Consider the following 15,861-nt stretch of genomic DNA (forward strand, 5'->3'; position numbering starts at 1 on the left):
ACTATTTGAAGGACTAAGGTTTCTGAATAAGGAGAAAAAAATAATCAAAAGTACTTGAGATATAAATTTGAAGGAAGATATTAAATATATCATGATTCACAAAAGGTTAACCATATTAGTGTCCCACGTGCTGCATTTGGATGCACGTCCGCTTGACATCTCAAATTGGTGCATATTTCAAAAATATCTGGTAATCTCAAGACTATTTGTGTATGACATCCTTGGCTGGATTCTCGTACTACAAAGTGGTTTGGAAAGAGGTGATGCCTAAAAAGATCAAGATTTTTATTTGGCTTGCTTTGAGGGACTGGCTTCATGCCAATGAGGTTCTAGTTAAGAAAGGATGGGCGGCGATGAGTGGGGAATGCCCGCTTTGTGGTGGCATGGTGAAATCAAACTCTCACCCTTTCCTTGGATGTTCCTTTACCATAAATATTTTAGACCGCTCTTAGAGCTTGATTGAACCTTCCAATTTTCATTCCTCGTGGACCTCTTGAAGGATAAAAAATTTTTAATCTGTTGTGATATATCGATCGATTTTTATATGCCGATTTATTCTCGAACTGATCCGACCGATGCTCGACTCTACCGACCGAACCGACGGACGACTCCGACAATGACTGCCGACAATATCCGACCGAAGGTATGTCGGTCGAACAGATCTATACTGTTCCCGACAGGTCGAGCGATCGAGCTCAAATTACTGACTCACTGTCGGGGGTGGCAGCCAACGCCCAACTTCCGCAAGGCACCAGATCAGCCGACGGTGTCTCCGAGTCATCACCCAACGTCCCGACGGTCGAATACCAATATATAATCGGCCAGCCCATCCAAACATTGTACAACCGCTATGGACAGTTGTTCTATCAAGGACATGTGGTATGGCCGTCCTGGGGTATTGTCCTGCCAAGGACATGGATTAATCCCAGTGACTTGATAATCCATGACGATTTGACAGCCCCCGACGATTTGACAACTCTCCAGTTGTCTGCACCATTAACGGTGGGATCATACTGCATTCTACTATAAAACGGGATAAGGCAACAGTTTTGGTAAGCTTTCTTAAGCTCTCTGAGGCGCCTCTAAGCTTTTGAGCTCTTTAGTTCTCTCTCTCTCCCTCGTTGAGTCCCTGATTTTTCACTGTTGCCTAGTCTCCTCTCTGACTTGACCATCGGAGGATCCCCATCGGAGCCTAGTCTCCTCTCTGACTTGACCATCGGAGGGTCCCCATCGGAGGCATCTCCGATCAGTGAGGACTTTTTTTGCAGGTGCACGACCCCGACGATCGGACGACGGGAGAATTGGCCGCAACACCTATCTTTTTATTTTATTTTATTTATTTATTTTTCTGGGGCGACAACACAAATGTGTGGAATGAAATTGAGCATATTTATGTGGGTCCGTGTTAAGTATTTTTCGTGCAAGGGATGATTGATCCTTTTGGGCAATATTTACCATTGGATCGTATCCATGCAAACTTAAAAGTACTCTGAATCCTCGATAATCCATCAGTACATTTATGTGATTCAACGGTAGATTCATACGAAGAAAGGAGAAATATTTTTCTAAAAACAAAATGTACAGCATAAACAAGGGATGAGTTTAGCTAGGATATAATAATAGACTAACTCATTATGGATACATTTATTAATTTAAAGATCTATTATGCTGGCTCCAGAAAAAATGATTTTGCAGGAGCACATAATTCTTTATGTGCACTCGTAGTTTATCTCTGCGCAAAAAATGATTAATCCTCTTTCATGATATTTATCGATGGATTGTATCCATGCAAACTTAAAAGTATTCTGGACTCTCTTTGATCCATCTGTACATTATGTGATTCAATGATAGATTCACATGAAAAAATAAAAAAATTTATTTTTTCTTAAAAACAAAGTGTATAGCGCCAGCTTGCCTTTGCTAGGATATTATGATGGACTAACTTATCGGTGCATTTATTAGTTTATGTTTTACAATTTTGTAAATTATTATTTTCATGAATGTCATGACTTTACTATTTGAAGGACTAAGGTTTCTTAAGAAGAAAAACATAATCAAAAGTACTTAAGATATAAATTTGAAGGAAGATATTAAATATATCATGATTCACAAAAGGTTAAACATATTAGTGTCCCACGTACTGCATTTGGATGCACGTCCGCTTGACATCTCAAATTGGTGCATATTTCAAAAATATCTGGTAATCTCAAGACTATTTGTGTATGCCAACCTTGGCTGGATGCTCGTACTACAAAGTGGTTTGGAAAGAGGTGATGCCTAAAAAGATCAAGATTTTTATTTGGCTTGCTTTGAGGGACTGGGTTCATGCTAATGAGGTTCTAGTTAAGAAAGGATGGGCGGCGATGAGTGGGGAATGCCCGCTTTGTGGTGGCATGGTGAAATCAAACTCTCACCTTTTCCTTGGATGTTCCTTTACCATAAATATTTTAGATCGCTCTTGGAGCTTGATTGAACCTTCCAATTTTCATTCCTCGTAGATCTCTTGAAGGATAAAAAATTTTCAAACTGTTGGGATATACCGACCGACCCCTGTACATCGATTTACTCTCGAATTAGTCCGACCGACGGACGACTCCGACGGACGACTCCGACAATGACTGCCGATAATATCCGACCGAAAATATGTCGGTCGAACAGACCCATACTATTCCCGACCGGTCAAGCTGCTGAGCCCAAATCACCGACTCACTGTCGGAGGTGGCAGCCGACGCCCGACTTCCGTAAGGCATCAGATCAGCCGACGATGTCTCCGAATCATCACCCGACGTCCCGGCAGTCGAATACCGACATATAATCGGCCAGCCCACCCAAACGCCGTACAACCGCTATGGGCAGTTATTCTGTCAAGGACATGCGGTATGGCCGCCTTGGGACATTGTCTTGTCAAGGATATGGATTAATCCCAGTGACTTGACAACCCACGGTGATTTGACAGCCCACGACGATTTGACAACTCTCCAGTTGTCTGCACCATTAATGGCGGGACCATACCGTATGCTACTATAAAATAGAGTAAGGCAACAGTCTTGGTAAGTTTAGAGCAAGCTTTCTTAAGCTCTCTGAAGCGCCTCTAAGCTCTGGAGCTCTCTCTCTCTCTGCTGAGCCCCTGATTTTTCACTGTTGCCTAGTCTTCTCTCTGACTTGATCATCAGAGGGTCTCCGTCGGAGGCATCTTCGGTCTGCGAGGACTTCTCTTGCAGGTGTGCGACACTGGCGATCGGACGATGGGGGGATTGACCGCAATAGATTTGGCGCGCCAGAAAGGAAGATTCGACAGAGGTAAGCCAGCAAGCTCCACAGAGCTTGAAAAAATCTCTCGAGATGACGAAAACCAGAGCTCAGTGATCAAGAGCTACCAGATCGGTAAGGCACTCTTTCCATCGGAAAGAGGCCCCTCCTTTGCCCTCTATGGCGGAACCCAGCTCTCCGCATCTGGTGGTAACCACGAAGGTATAGATCGCGGCGTTCGTGCGGCAAATGACTGTTCTGACGAACGCAATCAAAAACCTCCAACAGCAACCGACTCAGTTACCGCAACCGTCGGTGGAACAATCGGCGGCGCACCCTATGCCATCCAGAAGTAGCCACCGACGCCCGCATCAACTTCGTCTCCTCCTCAAGAGCAGCCATTTCAGCACTCCCACTGAGAAGGAGCGAGACGGTCACGGCGCGACACCCATCGATCTCGACGTCCTTCTCCTTCCGAACTGGAGCGGACGAGGAAGGAGAAGAGACCGCGGACACCGTCCATCTCACTTTCAAATTCATCAGAAGGTTTGACCCCTGAGATTTTACAACACCGACGGTTAGACGACTACGAACGAAAGTTCAAAGAAATTGACCGTCGACTCGCCCAACTCCAAGCAGATGGTCAGAAGTCTTCGAACGACATCGACTTCCAGACCATACAACCTCTCTTCCGATTTATCCTCGACGAATCGATCCCTAGTCGGTTCAAGATGCTTCATGTGGAGCCTTACGACGGCTCCACCGACCCAGTTGACCATCTGGAGAGCTACAAGGCTCTCATGATAATTCAAGGGGCAACCGATGCCCTCTTCTGCATCGGCTTCCCCGCCACGCTTCGTAAAGCTGCCAGGGCCTGGTACTCCGGCCTCCGCTCAGGGAGTATCCACTCCTTTGAACAGCTCGAGTATTCTTTTGTGGCCCATTTCAGCACCAACCGAAAATCACCACGAACCTCGGACAGTCTTTTCTCCCTCAAATAGGGAGAAAACGAGACGCTCTGACACTTTATGGCCCGATTCAACAAGACCACACTTGAGATCCGGGACCTCAACGAAGATATGGCTATCTCGACTATGAAGAGGGGGCTACGGGGGTCCCGATTCACATATTCCTTGGATAAGACCCTCCCCCAGACGTATGCCGAATTGCTGGAGCGTACATACAAATACATGCATGCGGACAAAGGAGCTTCCGATCGGTGCCTGATCGAAGGTGCGGGCCAGAAGGAGAAGCGAAAGAAAAATCGGACTGCTGCTGAACCCAGCAAGCCCCCGATCGATAGATGGATTTCACCCTGACGACAGAGCCCGAGATCGCCCCGACATCGAAGTCCGAGATCGATGCATCGCATATATGACTCCTACACCCCTCTCTCCGCTCCTCGTGCACAGATCCTGATGAAAATCGAAGGAGCGGAATACCTATAACGGCTCCTGCCTCTGAAGGCAAAGGGCCTCAATTGAAGAAAATACTGTCGATTCCATCGGGGCCACGGTCACACCACCGAGCAATGCATCCAACTCAAGGATGAAATAGAGACCCTTATTCGACGAGGGTATCTCGAAAAGTACTGAAGGGATCCATCGGCTCGGCCCCTTCCCGACCGACAACCCCAACTGACTGAAGAGGCAGCGAATAATTAGCAAACTGCTGGGGTCATCAACATGATCTCCAGATGACTGGATCGAGGAACGACTGCTGAAGGAGAGTCGACGAAGAGGCCGTGCCAGGACGATGTAATCATCTTTACAGATAAGGATGCTCGAAGAATCCAAACTCTCCATGATGACGCTGTTGTTGTCTCGACGACAATAGCGAACTATGATGTAAAAAGGATTCTTGTTGATAATAGAAGCTCGACTAATGTTTTGTTTTACTCGACCTTCTCCCGAATGCGACTGTCAACCGACCGACTTGGGAGAATCTCTACACCCTTAGTGGGTTTCGTCGGAAAAGCCATCGCGGTGGAAGAAAAAATTACTCTTTCCGTGACAGCTGGGGCCGAACCATGACAAAGCACCGTCCACATGACATTCACGATCGTCCAAGTACCTTCGGCCTACAACGCCATACTTGAAAGATCCGGACTAAACGCCCTCAGGGTGATAGTCTTGACTTACCACTTGCTGGTCCGGTTTCCAACTAAAAATGGAGTCGGAGAAATGCGCGGAGATCAACAGCTCGCCCGATGATGCTTTCAAATCTCTACTCAAAGTAATAAATCAAAGGACTCCCTAACAGTCGACAAGCTGGACCAACAGAAAGAGGAGGAGCGGGGTGAACCAACTGAACAGTTGATTTCCATCCCGATGATAAAGAATCCTGAATAGGTCGTCTGGGTCGGGTCGCAGCTGTCCGACCCAGAGCAACAGCAGTTGATAGAGCTGTTGAAAGCTAACGCTGACATATTCACTTGGTCGGCAGCGGATATGTCCGGCATACCTCCAGAAACAATGACTCACCGACTCAACATCGCCCCTGGTGCGAAACTGGTGAGACAGAAGAAATAGGCTTTCGTCCCCGAAAGATAGAAGACCATCGACGAGAAAGTGGACAAGCTACTCGAGGCGAGCTTCATCAGAGAATCCACATATCCCGAATGGCTCACAAATATCATCATGGTGAAGAAAGCCAGCGAGAAGTAGAGGATCTGTATCAACTACACCGACTTGAATCGGGCCTACCTGAAGGATAGCTTCCCACTGCCGAAGATCGATCAGCTGGTGGATGCAACGTCCGGTCATCTACTGCTCAGCTTCATGGATGCCTTTGCCGAATATAACCAAATTTGGATGGCGCGCGAGGACGAAGAGCATACGACCTTCATGACCGTCAAGGGCCTTTACTGCTACAGAGTGATGCCCTTCGGTCTGAAGAATGCCGGAGCCACCTACCAACACCTCGTCAATAAGATCTTCAAAGCTCAAATCGGGTGCAACATAGAGGTGTACGTAGACGATATGCTGGTGAAGAGCGCGCAGGCTTCAGATCATATCTAAGACTTGGAAGAAACCTTTCGCACTCTTCGGCGACATCGAATGAAGCTAAATCCGATTAAGTATGCCTTCAGGGTAGCTTCGGAGAAGTTCCTCATGTTCCTCATTTCTCAACATGGAATCAAGGCCAACCCCGAGAAGATAAAGACGATCATCGACATGCAGCATCCAAACACCAAAAAAAAGGTACAGCAGCTCAATGAAAAGATCATCGCGCTCAGCCGATTCATCTCTCGGTCGGCTGAGAGATGCCCCCTGTTCTTCAAAACCCTGAGGCAGACGAAGGACTTCTCTTGGCCGAATAAGTGCCTACAACCCTTTGAAGATTTGAAGAAGTACCTGGCTCCTCCACCCCTGCTTGTAAAGCCAGAGGTTGAAGAAATATTGTACCTTTATTTGGCCACCACCCCAGAGGTGGTTAGTTCGGTACTCGTCCGAGAGAATGAGAGCCGAACTCACCAGCCCGTATATTATACCAGCAAAGTGCTCCATGGGGTAGAAACTCGGTATTCAAGGGCGGAGAAGATGATATTTGCCTTGGTCATATCTGCGCAACGACTCCGTCCGTATTTTCAAGCACATGCCATCGTGGTCCTCACCGACTAGCCCCTGAGGGCGATCCTCCATTGCCCCGATACATCAGGATGACTGGCGAAATGGACGGTGAAGCTGAGCAAGTTCGCATCCAGTACCGACAGTGACCTGCTTTGAAAGCCCAAGTCCTGGCCGACTTTATAGCAGAATACCCAACAACGATAAATGTCGGAAGACGAGAGCTCCAAAGAAGCTGCGACCTCTGAACATGACCCTGGGTCAACCTGGGTGTTACACATAGATGGAGCTTCCAATGCCTAAGGGAGCGGGGTTGGGTTCCTGCTCACCAACTCGGAGGGAGTGGTTATCGAGTACGCCCTCAGATTCAACTTCAAAGCTTCCAATAATTAAGTCGAGTATGAAGCGCTTCTCGCTGGCTTGAGAGTGGCGAAGGAGCTCGGGATCGATAGCTCAGAGTCTTCTCCGACTCCCAGCTGATTATGGGGCAAGTCAAAGACGAATTCGAAGTACGAGACCCGACCATGGTGAAATATTTTCAGAAGGTGAGAGATCTTGTGACACACCTCAAGTATTTCGAGATCTCCCACATTCTCAGGTTAGAGAATGCTCGGGCCGATGCACTCTTCAGACTTGCGACATCTACCTACGACACTTTGGACCGGACACTCGTAGAGAGTCTCGAGCAACCGAACATCGATAGGACTGAGGAGGTGCTACAACTGACGATCGAGCCAAGCTGGATGGATCTGATCGTTCAGTATCTGACTGACGGAACCAGCTCCGAAAATTTCGCGAAAGCCAAGCGACTCCGGTGGACGGGCGACTCTACAAAAGATCGTTCTCCCTTCTCTTGCTACGGTGTCTGGGACCGACGGATGCGGACTATGTACTCAGAGAGGAGCATGAAGAGATCTACAGGAGTCATCTGGAGGGCAAATCCTTGGCCTACAAAGTCCTACGGCAAGGTTACTACTAGCCCACCATGAAGAAAGATGCGGCTGACTTGGTTCGGAGGTGCGAGCTGTGTCAGAAGTACGCCAACTTACAACACCGGCCCGCCAACCAACTGACTTCCATTGTCGCCCCATGGCCCTTCGCCCAATGGGGGATCAACATACTCGGTCCTTTCCTCCGACGTATGGTCAAAGAAAGTTTATAGTTATCGCAATCGACTACTTCACCAAGTGGGTGAAGGCCGAACCTCTGGTGCAAATCACCGAGTGTAAGATGGAAGACTTCATCCAAAAATCCATCATCTCTAGGTTCGGACTGCCGCACACCATCATCACCGACAATGGACGATAGTTCGACAACAATGATATCAGAGAGTTCTATGCGAGATTTCATATTACGCACAAGCTGACCTCGATCGGGCATCCATAGTCCAACAAAAAAGTCAAAGTAACCAACCGGACCATCCTGTATGGGTTGAAGACTCGACTGAACATAGCCAGAGACCTCTGGGTCGAAGAGTTACACTCGATCTTGTGGGCATACCGAACGACTTTCTGGGTCCCGATCGGGGAATCTCCTTTCAATTTGGCCTATGGGACGGAGGTAATGATTTCACTGAGGATCGGGCTACCATTGACTAGAATTGAGTAATACTGTGAACCTGACAACTCCGAGTGTTGGAGAGCTGACTTGGACCTCCCTCCCCTAGCTCCAACATGAGACTCAACTCCGAATGGCTTCCTACCGACAAAGAGTGGCCCGGTACTACAATGCTAAAGTTAGGCCAAAATCTTTCAGATCCGGAGACCTGATTTTAAGGAAGGTGGAAGTCTCAAAGCTTCGGGATCAAGAAAAACTGTCTCCAAACTGGGAAGGATCCTACAAGATAGCAGACACCTGCAGGCCGGGTGCCTACCAACTTGAAATCCTGGAAGGGACGGCCATTCTCCGGACTTGAAATCCTGACAACCTGAAATTATATTATTAATGAATTCTATATGCCCTTGCTCGGAATACAATTCAATTTCAAAGCTCCAGAGTCTACAAAGTTTGGCTCTCCGTCGAGGATCGGCCTTCGTCAGAAGTACGAGCCTCGACGTACCGACTTGGGCCCAACATCTCGTTGGGAATCTACGACTCGATCATCGACTCTACGTCGAGTCTATGATTCGATCGCCGACTCTATGTCGAGTCTACGACTCGATCGCCGAATCTATAGCTCGATCGTCGGTGACACATGACTCTTACGAGAACCGTTCTATCTACACTAATGGAAGGCCAGCGCTGGCAATGAAACCTCTCTAAGTTGAAGCCGCGCTCCTTCCATAGTCGACTCTCGAGCAACGTAGCTAGCTAACTTGCCGACTTAGCTTTGACTAAAAAGGGCGAAATGCTAGGACGACCGCAGTCGCGCTCGCGACATACCGACTTGGTTACGATCTGTCGAAGGATATTCGGTTTGCCACCATTTATCATGCACCACGACGTACCCACCCAACCAAGGTCTGGGCAACGGGTATTCGACTCACGACACATTGACTTAGTCACGACCGGTCGAAGGATATTTGGCTTGTCACCGTTTATCATACATCCCGACGTGCACGCCCGACCAAGGGTCGGACGATGGATACTCGACTTGTCATCGCTATCCTATCCAAATACGTCGGACACTACTCGACTATCAGACTCTACAAGATGATTGTGTCAACGAGCTACGTTCGGTGATTGGCCGACACTCGAGCTAACGTACACGCCCGACCAAGGTTCGGGCGGCAATCACTCGACCTACAATCGGTATGGCTCTCGACCATCGGATCCTATGCTATCTGTATGACGGTTAGGACGTCGGTCTGCGATCGGGGCTCGCACTGCCCTTAGCACAGCGCACGCTACCGACTACTTTGATCGGCTACGCTAGATCTTACCGAACATCTAACGAGGTATGTCGGAGCTACGACCTATACTCTCAGAGATGGCTCGGCAAATCAAACACTTTGAACCGCACACGAAAAAAAGTTTGAAAAGTCTTTGATTTTGTTAAGTTGAAATGACTTACAAAATTAGACCGAAGTCTGATTACAAAATCGGACCGAAGTCCGATTACAAAATTAGGACGAAGCCCGATTACAAATATCAAAGATGAAACAAAAACAAAAGAATACAAAGGTAACGGAGCAGATACTCCAACTATTCATCGGAGTCGACTTCTTGCACCGGGTAGAGTTTGGGAGCAACCGGCATGCCCGCTCGGGTCGGGGAGGGATCGGAGGCTGGAGCCGCCTCACCTTCAACAACTCATCCCATCGGCAGTGGGTCGGCCTCCTCCTCTGTGGCTTGGTCCTCCAACTCTGGAGGGATGATGCTGCTCAGGTCGAGCTCTGGGTGCAGACTCTGAATTGCATCCCGGGCATCCTTGTACCCTACCCGATAGGAGGCGAAGCCGCTCTCGAGAAGCTCCTTCCGGTACTTATCTGAGCCACGAAAGTCCTCCACCGCCCGGCTCAGCGCCTCCTTGGCCGACTTCGCCTCCGCCTTCGCTATGTCGGCGTCGGCTTAGGCGGAGGACAAGTTCTCCTCGATCTTAGCCAGGTTCTCCAGGCTAACCCGAAGCTGTTCGCCCTCGGCCTCGAGCTCCCTGACGCAGCCGTAGCGCTCACGCCGCAGTCGGTGAACGGAGCGGGTCTTGCACTGGATCTGTTCGCAAGCTGATTGAAGTTCGACCTCCAAGGCGGCTAGGCCGTTGGTAAGTCGGGAGATCTTCTCCTCGAGCCTAACCTCACGATCGACCGACAACTTCAGCTGGTGCACCAACGTTGCCTTCTTCACTTCGGCGGTTTTGGCCCGATTCTTCCAGACCGCCCGAACGTCGCCGAATCTCCGGTACCTGGTCTCTAGCTCGGACATGCTGTAGATCAGCTGCAAATAGAAGGTCGGTCGTCAGAAAAATAAAATGATAAAAATAACAATGAAAGGGAAAGGAAAAGAAGAAGAGTTCACCTAGATCATGGTCGGGTAAAAGGCAGAAAGTATGTCAGACACCGACCGACCCTTCAAGAGCTCCCGATCGGTCGGGAGAATGGTTGCCTGACACAACCTCCTAGCCAAATTGTGGTTGGCCAGGGCCGACGCTCCTTCGGAAACCTGAACGTCGGACGATGCGACGCAGCCCGCCGACCTTGTGTCGTCTACCGACGCCATCGGTGCTTCCCTCGGTCGGTCGCCCAGGCCCGTAGGTCAGTGAGAGACGGGAAGCTCGAGCTCGATTGGATCCCTCCCGAGGATGCGATGGGGGCCACCGCAGGTCGTTCGGGCTCACGTGCTTCAGCCCAAACCTCTTTCATGGGTGGGGGAGCCGACACTCCTTCGGCTGCCCCCTCAGCCGCCCCTTCCTCAGACGGCACCTCGGGTGGCACCACCGACGCCGACAGGGCAATGATCGGCTCATAGCCCGACGTACGTTCGGTGTCGGGTTGCGCTGCCGCCGTCGCAATGTCGGTCGGTGATGATATCTGAGGCCTCTTGGGAGGCCGCAAAGGTCCGGCCCGGGGCGCCGGTCTCTTCCTCGCCGCATGTTGCCGGATGTCGGCATCTGTCAGCTTCACTCTCGGTGGCATGCCTGCAATTTTAACAAAGGATCAGCATAAGTCCAAAGATAAATAAAAAAGATAAAAAATAACCGACAGATTAAACTGTACATAAATGGAGAACCGAACTCAGGCCGGCATCGTACAGAGCTTGCTCGGTGACGAGCTCCCTCTGCTTCGATACCGACACATCCTTCAGTCGGTGAAAGTCCTCTCGATCTCCAGCCTCTACCCGACTGTTTTCGTTCGGCTGAGTCCGAGGGTCGCCCCAGCGGGAAGGGAACCCCCAAGGTAGCGAAGAAGAAGCAAAGAAAAATTGATTCTTCCATCCGTGGATCGACGATGGAAGATCGGTAATGAACGAAAGATCCTTCCGGAGATTGAAGAACCACCACCCTCGGACTTTCGGGTGGGGTCGGAGGACGAAGAACGTCTGAAAGAGAGAAATGCGGAGAAAGATCGGCAAAAGTCGACACAACAAAGTAAAACTGATTATTAATCGGACTAAGTTCGGCGCCAGTTGCGCTAGACAAAGCCTGTAATAATCCAAGACGTTCCGGACAAACTCCAAAATCGAAAAGCGAAGACTTGCCCGAAGGTCCTCGACATAAAAGGCCACTGGCCCGGAGGTGGGTTGTTAACCCGACCCTCAGCCCCAGGGGCAAAGAGTTCGAACTGCTCTGGGATACCGTACTGCTCCCTGAGCCGTTCGATGTTCTGCCCCGAAAGTGAAGAAACCTCCACCTCCGAGGTTGATCGAGAATCGTCGGTTGGGTTTTCCGACTGACTTCCTTGAGGAGAGGTTCTAGCCATAATGCTAGTCCCAAAAAAGAGAACAAAAAGAAAAATGGCAAAGAAGAAAGGATGCAAGGAGACAAGAATGGAAAAAACTTCGAGAAGAGCTTTCAAAGGAAGAGGATGGAAGCAACTACCTGAAACTGGGGGACAATTCGACAAGGCCTCAACGTCAGGAACAGATTTGCAGCAAAAAGTGAAGTTTTGGATGTAAGTGGCCGCATATATATAAGGCCCTTCAACGGTCGAGATGAAAGTGCGCCAAACGAGAGTTTCTCGGATACCGACACGTGGCAGCGCCTGGACCTTTCCTCAGTCCGATGGTTCGACGCACCTGCCCCCAGATCAAGCCACGTCGTCTCCATCCGCGTGAGCGATTCTGGCCAAATAGTCCCCTGACACGTGGCGGAAAAATCGTGTCTCGGAATTCATTAACCGACGGTGGTTCGTGTTCCCAAGGAGACGACGTTTCGCATTCCTAAGGAGACGGCGGTTCACATTCCCAAGGAGACGGTGGTTCACATTCCCAAGGAGACGATGGTTCGCATTCCTAATGGGACGTCCGACACTGGATCGTTCGTTGGTACGGTCACCAGAGTCGGAGCATGACGTGATGGAAAACCACTCCTTTCGTCCGAAGCCGTCGCCCACGTGGAAACGCTGGCCAACACGACATCCGACTCAGGAGTGGGGGGGGCAACTGTTGGGATATACCGATGACCCCTGTACGCCGACTTACCCTCGGACCGATCCGACCGACGCCCGACTTTACCGACCAGACCGACGGATGACTCCGACGGACGACTCCGACAATGACTGCCGACAATATCCGACCGAAGGTATGTCGGCCGAACAGACCCATACTGTTTCTGACCGACCGAGCGGCCGAGTTCAAATCACTGACTCACTGTCGGGGGTGGCAGTCGACGCTCGACTTCTGCAAGACACTAGATCAGCCGACGGTGTCTCCGAGTCATCACCCGACGTCTCGGCAGCTGAATACCGATATATAATCGGCCAGCCTACCCAAATACCGTACAACCGCTATGGGCAGTTGTCCTGTCAAGGACATGCGGTATGGCCGTCTTGGGACATTGTCCTGCCAAGAACATGGATTAATCCCAGTGACTTGGCAACCCATGACGATTTGACAGCCCCGACGATTTGACAACTCCCCAGTTGTCTGCACCATTAATGGCAGGACCATACCGCATGCTACTATAAAATGGAGTAAGACAACAGTCTTGGTAAGTTTAGAGCAAGCTTTCTTAAGCTCTCTGAAGCACCTCTAAGCTCTAGAGCTCTCTCTCTTTGCTGAGCCCCTGATTTTCCACTGTTGTCTAGTTTCCTCTCTGACTTGACCGTCGGAGGGTCTCCGCCGGAGGCATCTCCGATCTGCGAGGACTTCTTTTGTAGGTGCGCGACACCGGTGATCGGGTGATGAGGAGATTGGCCACAACACAACCCTCTGCTAGAAAAGCTTGGACCAGCTGTTGATGATGATGTTTTGCCATATCTGGTTTGAGAGAGAAATAGGAGATTTTTTTTCGCATAAATGCTCGTCTTTCTCTATCCTACCAAAGAGTCTTCCAACCTTCCAACATTGGGAACATTTGGACCTAGATAAGTTGATCCAAGGCTGCTGTAATATTTGGAGATGTGTTTCTTCGAGGACTATAATGGATCTTTGTAACTCCTTCGGGTGCTCGGTGGCTTAGCGTGCGCCATTGTTCTTCTATATCTTTCTTTCCTCTCAATCTTCTTGGTACATTCATTGTTTCATCTAATGCATTTCGGAAAGTTTCTCACTTCCAGCTTATTTCCTTGGAAACTACATCATTGGCTGGTGGATACCTCATATTGCCCCCATTATACTCTTATCGTCCTCTTGGCAACGTTTGCACCTTTGAACAAACAACCGTGTAATGTGAGGATTAGGTCCGTGCGGGGCCGCGCATGACAAAACACGAACATTGGCGGCGTACGTAGGATTCACACACGACATGCGGATCGAATAACTGGCCGGAGTTGATGCGTTAACACCGAATAAAAAACAAACTTCAGCCGTCCGCCTCTCGTCTATCTTCTCTTTCCTTTCCCTTCTATTTCTTAGCTTCGATATCTGCTGTGAAGTGACATGTATTTATAACTGCGTTTCTTACTTTGCTTTGGCTCTTGCCCTCTGTTGTCAATAAAAAGGTCAAAAAGCCAGTCTGGTCTCAAAACTTCACCATCCTCTATTCATCTATCTTTCCTTCACCTCCCATAGTCCTCCTCTTCCTCTTCCCTGGTCCCTTGTACCTTCACCTCTCCGTCCATTCCCACCTTGTCACCATCATGCGCGACCATAGAAATTAAACAGCTAAAAATGGTCCTGCAAGTTTTGTTTTGGAGAAATCAATTAATGAATCAAGAACTCCATTAGCGATGAGAGACTGGTCAGCTGAAGCCTATCGTGTTTCTTGTGCACTAAAGAGTGACCTAGATGGACTTGGCCGTGGTGGGGGCTCGGATAGCCATGGAAAAGATATAGTGCTGGAATGGCTCTTGGAACTTGCCCAAATCAGAGACAAAGACAGTTGGACATGGCCATGTGGAGGCGGCTATACGAACGTGGAAAAGGCTGTAGTCGCAAGAGGAAAGCTCGGATCCTGCAACAAAGACCACAGAAGAAACGGTGGACGTGGAGATGGCGTTGAAATTAAGTGACCAAGGCCGGCGAGGGTGGAGATACACGTGCAGAGATTATAGGTAGTTAGGCCTGTTTAAGTAATCTAGTAGGATTGGACTGAATTTTTCCACTGAATTTATGACGCGCAGATCCAACAAAATTCCCATTCAATCCTACTTTATTTCTGAAATGAACCCTAAAAATAATGCAATAATATATGAATTATATACTTCATCCTAGCCGATTAATGTTTTTTTATTTGAATCATGACCAAGTAACTTGCCACTTGCAATGTCTACATCATGACTTTTTTTATGCATACATGCTCTAAAGTGCAGCATTACTCAAACCATATATGATGGATTTCTTTGCATAGGAACCTAACATAGGTTCAGATCAGAGGTATGGATCCTTGATTTGAATAAAATTTCATGCTTCAGATCAGAGGTTCGATGTTTCTTTCAAAATTCAGGCCCGAGTCTTACCTGTGTGGGAGCCCGCTTGATTCGAAAACTGATTGGGCGGGCTTGGATCTAGGCCCAAGCTTCTCCGAGTTTTAGGGCAAAATGGGAGAGAGCGAAAGGCCTGGAAAGAGGTGAGAAAGATCCAAAGAAAGGATTTTTAGCTCAAGGAGAGGTCGCTAATCACCGTGGAGTTCAAGGAGGGACGCGAGTTTAGAGTTTTTAGCTGAGAAGAAAGGAGGATCAGGTAGCGCTTTTATTTTATTTTATTTTATTTTTTTATTTTGCCCCCGATAGAAGCCTAGTTCTAGGCTCACGTTTGTGGCTTGGTTCCTATCTTGGGCTTCGAGATGGGCTCAGGCCGAGCCTAACATCAATTAAATTCTGGCCCGCAATTTTTTGAGCTCTATTTTTAGAACTAAGCCCAACTCGAATAGTCTCGAGCTTTGCTTGGGTCCGGCTGTTCGACCCAAGCCAGCTGGGCCAACGGGTCTCCGGCTGGTCCGGGTCTATTCCCAGCCCTCTTTCATCCCAGAGCTCCCACCTGGCTACTCGTACCGTGGCGTGGCAGAAGG

The sequence above is a fragment of the Elaeis guineensis genome, chromosome 7 (assembly GCF_000442705.2).
Source record: "Elaeis guineensis isolate ETL-2024a chromosome 7, EG11, whole genome shotgun sequence".
In the NCBI taxonomy this organism is placed as follows: domain Eukaryota; kingdom Viridiplantae; phylum Streptophyta; class Magnoliopsida; order Arecales; family Arecaceae; genus Elaeis; species Elaeis guineensis.